Below are 5,258 nucleotides of genomic sequence, written 5' to 3' on the forward strand. Positions count from 1 at the left end.
AGAGTTGTGAGGTTCGAACTCCAGCCACCTGAGGCTGCCAGCTTTGTGGAAGCAGCCACTTAAAGGACTGAGCTAGGCCCAGGCCCCCCTTAGCCATGTTTTTGTCTGGATCCTGCTCAGCAGACTCCTTTTCTGGTTGCTGTTTCTTTCTTGCGGAACCGGGGATTGAACTCAGATCCTTGCTTTTGCCAGTCAAGCGCTTATCCTACTGAGCCATCTCCCCAGCCCTCTGGTTGCCGTTTCTTCCAGAGTTTAACCATGGTCCTCAACTGGAGGTTGAGCTGGTTGGCAGTGACTTCGGGAAAGACGTAATGATAGCATGCTTCCCAGCCAGGATCTTTCTTCTCTCCTTGACTTTCTCTGTCATGAGCTTGTTCACTCTCCTCATCTGATGTGCTTCCAAATACTTCTTCAAACTTTGTCAGGAGCCAGATGCATAAGCCTCTGTTCCTTTTCTTCCTAGCTCTGCACGCCTTTGCTAGCTTCTTCATCAATTTGTCTGCCCTCGGCGACACACTTTTCTTTCCCCAGACACAGTTCAAACTGACCAAAACTGATCCACACCTTGATGTCTCACGTCCGTTGAAGCAGCTGTAGGGAAAGATTTTGTGTTCTTTCCATTTCTCCCTGCTTTGTTTCAAAATCAGTGTGTGACTTCCGAAGTAGCTCTGCCTAGTCAAACCTGGCTGATGGCCAATTTGTAAATGGCTCTCGCCCTATCAGTGTTACCAAGCCAACCATTGTCTCTAATTCTGAAAATTTAATCCATAAACTACAATTTTCAGGTCTATATTCCAGGAAGTTTTCATAAAGCTTCCAGCACATGTCCAATTGTACAAGCTGCACCTCCAATTGAATATAACTCTTAAATAATTTTTTCTTTGGATATTTGCCTATGGACATTCCCAAAGTGCATCGGGAAAGTGCTAAATGTTAGGCTAGACCCTGAGGAGCAACCAAGACCAGCAGGACAGGAAGGATTGAAGCAAACAGCAGTACCTTTATTTCATGCTGGGTGTAGCCTGGTCAAGGTTGAGAAGGCCACTGACCATAAACAAAGGAAAAGAATCTGCTTTATAGACTAACTTAGGTATGGGAGGGGCATCGCACTGAGGAAAAATGGAAAATGTTACATTTCTCAGAGGTTATGTGAGGTTCTGGTGTCTTTTTTGGGGGGAGCGAAGTGCAGGGTGACTGTGGTATTCTGCTGATTTCTAGCATGGCATTCTGCAGATTTACAGGGTTTCCTGTAAGCCTGAGACCCAGGCCTGGGACCCATCCTGATAAACAGATCTATTTTAGTCTCTCAGGCTGAGTGGAAGGGCTTCCTGCTTAAATAGGATGGTGGGCTGTAGTTTTTCTCTTCAGGCTGAAGGGTCTTACCTGTGAGGACCTAACACTAAATTTTTCTGTCTTATTTCAAACTGCATTATAGTCACATTTCGGCAAATGTGAACTTGTATGGACTGAATTCCAAACAGGCTCAGCTAACCTGTCTTGTGCTTTCAGGATCCTTGGCCTCCCGTTCCTCGTAGAGGGCATAGTTGATCTCCAGGTAGATGTAGCTCAGTTCAGCTTCTACTGGATGGGTGGGCCGTTGGCTACAGCTCTGTCATAGACTTCCCACAGGCCTCAGCTTCCCCCTGAGCTGAGGGGGTCTCACTTTCCCCTGGCCCAAGTAGTAAAACTACCTGTAGTCATTGTGTGGATTAGCCTTCATTTCTTCACATTGGAACTTGCATTTGCCCACAATCAGGTCTTCAGTCCCCTGCTTGTAACCAAACCCTCAAAGATGGTATAATATTTGAGTTCTTTGGCTTCACGTTTGAGGACTCTCTCCAGGCTATATGCACAGATGATTCACACCCTTTCCAGTTCACTGATTTTCCTCACACTTGGCAAAGGTAACATAAAGGTATTCATCCATATATTCACCTCCAAAGAATCCCACTGCTTCCTTGTACACTTTCTAGGCTCGGGTCATGGAAATGTGTTTCTCTTCAAGGCAAGCATACTTGATCCAGGTCTTCACATCAGGGTGCTTGAGGACAAGCACTCAAGAATGCTACAGGCTTGGTGGGCCAGATAGCTCAGTGGACTAAAGCCCTGTTTAGGCAGGGTGCAGCTGCTGGGGTTTGATCCCCGGTGTGCCTTGCTGGCACTGCCCCCGGAGCATGCTGAGACAATGATTGAGACTGGGCATGATGGTGTGTGCCTGTAATCCTAGCACTTGGAAAGCTGAAAACAGGAGGATCACTGTGAGTCTGATCCACGAAGAGAGACCCTATACAATCTGTAGACCCTGTACTAAATACATTAAAAAACAAAACACTGCAGGCTTACCCCACCTCTTTGCTGCTCAGCTCCAAGTTGATGTAAGAGTGCTAGGCCTGCTCTCAGGCTGCCATTCCATCCAGTACTCAAATATCTGTGGGGCACAAGGCATGTTCTCCAGCATCTCCTCCACGTACATGTACTTGTGCCAGAACTGCTAGACTTGGTAGGGTTGTCATGGCCTGGTCCCAGGTACTTGGGTTATGGTAGACTTAAGGGTTCTTCATTTCCATTTCTGCATATTTCAGCCAGAGTGTGGTGTCTCCATGGTTTACATCTAAAATATATTTGTGTATGGATCCAGGCTTTTGAATTTCCTTTAGACTTTCCTCCCACTGTTTGTATTTTGTCCAGTCACCAGAGTCCTGTTTTATCATTTTTATCTTTCCTTTCCCTAAACCTGTGATTATTGAATTGTTCATACAATTGTTCATACAATTGTTCACTCAATTGATCTACTGAGTTGGAGGCAGAAGGAGCTCAGGGTCTCTTTCTGTGGCTTCTCTTAAGAGTTGCTCAGCAGCTACCTCCATTGCAGTGGGGCCTTTGTTTTTGACCTGCTCACAAGAGCTGACCTTCCCCAGTGAGTCCATTCTGCCCTTTTTGTAGCTAGGTTGGCCTGCGTAGAAAGGCTCTGGGGTGTGGGTGCACCTGCCTCATTTCCTTTGCCAACTTCTCCTCCGTGAAATTCCTTTCTTTTCATTCATAGCAACCATAAACTCTTAGCCTTGGCTTTTCATCCCTGAAACAGGGAAACTGTCTTTAGAGTGACAGAACGTCTGTACAGCAACAGCATACGATGCCTGCTTTCCCAACGCGATGATGGCCCATCCTCCAGGTACCTTCCACCCTGTGTATGGTGCTGTTCTTTCTTTTTCCCATAATTTTATTGATAAACAATGTTCTTTTTATTGTTTATAGTTTTCAAATGTTTGATGATAGAGTATCTAGCATAGCTGGAAACATCCTCTCTTCTTCATTGTCCTTTATCTGCAATTCTCTGTCATGGCTCCATGCTGGGAACAACCTAAAACTCCGTGGATGAGAGCCTCGTATGCCCGTCACACAGACTTATGATGGAAATAAGCCTGCAGTTATTTAAAGCAATAGGGAAACTGGGTGCAGTGGTGCCTGCCTATAATCCAGCACTCTGGGAGGCTGAGGCAGAAGGGTGTCAGCTTCAAGGCCACCCAGCACAACTTAGTAAGACTGTATTTCAAAACTTGAAAAAAGGGTATGGGGTGAGTGACAGCTCAGTGGTAGAGTACTTGCCTAGTATATGGAAAGCCCTGGGTTCAATACCCACCACACACACACACACACCATCAGATGTGTCTCAGTTACTCTTCTCTAGTTGCTGGGACTAGTGATCTGACACTCAAAATGAAGGAAGGAAAGGTTTATTCAGCTCACAGTCACTGGAGGTTTCAGTCCATACTCAGCTGGCTCCAAGGGCAGAGCGGCACAGGGCAGAGTGCCACCTTTCATGGCGGCAGCAAAGAGCGGAGAGCAAAATGGAGAAGTGGCAGCAACAGTGGCTACAGAGAGCAAGTCTGTCTCCCTGACTGCATTCAGTCTATCTGGCCCAGGCTGGGAGTAGTACTCGCACCCATAATCCCAGCAGCAGTCACACCCATAATCCCAGTAGATCATGAGTTAGTCACAAACTCTAAAAGTCCACCCCCATGACTTAGATGAGGTTTTTTGGGGGACGCCTAAACACAAACCATAACAAGATGATAAAAAATAAGATAGTAATATTCGATTCCATACCTATGTATCAAAGCTGTGGCTCGGAGGCAGAACACTTGCCTCGTGTAGTTGAAGCCATCTGTTTGATCCTAACCAGCAAAAAAAAAAAGAGCTTTCGAATTTCATGCTGACATAACATAAAATAGAATGAAATTCTAAAACTAGAAAAAGCAGGACTTGAGAGGCGCCGCAGGGGGCGGAGGTATCGACTGAGCGTTGTGCGCCGCAGCTTTCTCCTTGACGCCAGCGCGGAGGACACGATGTTGGGGCCCTCCAGCCAGTTCTTTTGGGCCATCACCTGCCTGGCTGCCCTCTGCCTGTAGGTTGTCCCCTCTGTGAACTCCAACTTAACCACGACAGCAGCCGAACCGGTGAACACGACTTCGGCGCCCACCCAGACAGTCTCCACGACTGCGACGCCCGCTGCGCCGACCACCACCCCAGCGCTAGAAACTTGTGAACACCGCAAAAGCTGTTCTTCCTGTGTTAATTCAAGTATTCCTGGTACTTGTTATTGGATAGAATGTAAAGAAGCAAATAAGAGCTACTGTTCTGATAATGCAACAGTTAGTGATTGTAGCACGGTGAACAACACTGCCTTGTGTTCTGTGCCTGCTACTATTGCTCCAGTGCCAACCAATGCAACAGCTAAAACCACAACTCCACCTTCAACATCTTCCACCACAGTTACCACAACAGGTGCAGCAAATACCACTGTGGCTCCAACTTTAGGACCTGGGCGGAAGTCTACATTTGACGCAGCCAGTTTCATTGGAGGAATTGTCCTTGTTTTGGGTGTACAGGCTGTAATTTTCTTTTCTTTTTTTATTTGTGTGTGTGTGTGTGTGTGTGTGTGTGTGTGTGTGTGTGTTTGTGGCCAGCTCAGCCCACCAGGGGGCGGGCTGGCTGGCATGTGGTGCTGGGGGATTGAACTGTGGTCCCTGGACTTTGCTAAGCTTGTTCTAAGTAGGTGCTTTAGACCACTAAGCCATCTCACCAGCCCCAAGGCTGTAATTTTCTTTCTCTATAAATTCTGCAAATCTAAAGAACGAAATTACCATACTCTGTAAATGGACATATTAAATTAATGAGGACTGGTAATTCATTTGTGTAACTCACTGAAACCAAAATACTATATTTCAAGAAGTCCCACATGGAAGATGCTATTCAAG

General features: G+C 46.5%; 2 pseudogenes; one reads left to right on the top strand and one right to left on the bottom strand.

Annotated features, from left to right (window-relative positions):
• Positions 1–237: 237 nt before the first annotated feature.
• LOC101572887 lies at positions 238–2,888 on the bottom strand (annotated as a pseudogene).
• Positions 2,889–3,156: 268 nt separating this feature from the next.
• Positions 3,157–5,248, top strand: LOC101573278 (annotated as a pseudogene).
• Positions 5,249–5,258: the final 10 nt, after the last annotated feature.

Source organism: Octodon degus, unplaced genomic scaffold, assembly GCF_000260255.1.
Source record: "Octodon degus isolate 3935 unplaced genomic scaffold, OctDeg1.0 scaffold00021, whole genome shotgun sequence".
NCBI classification, from domain to species: Eukaryota; Metazoa; Chordata; class Mammalia; order Rodentia; family Octodontidae; genus Octodon; species Octodon degus.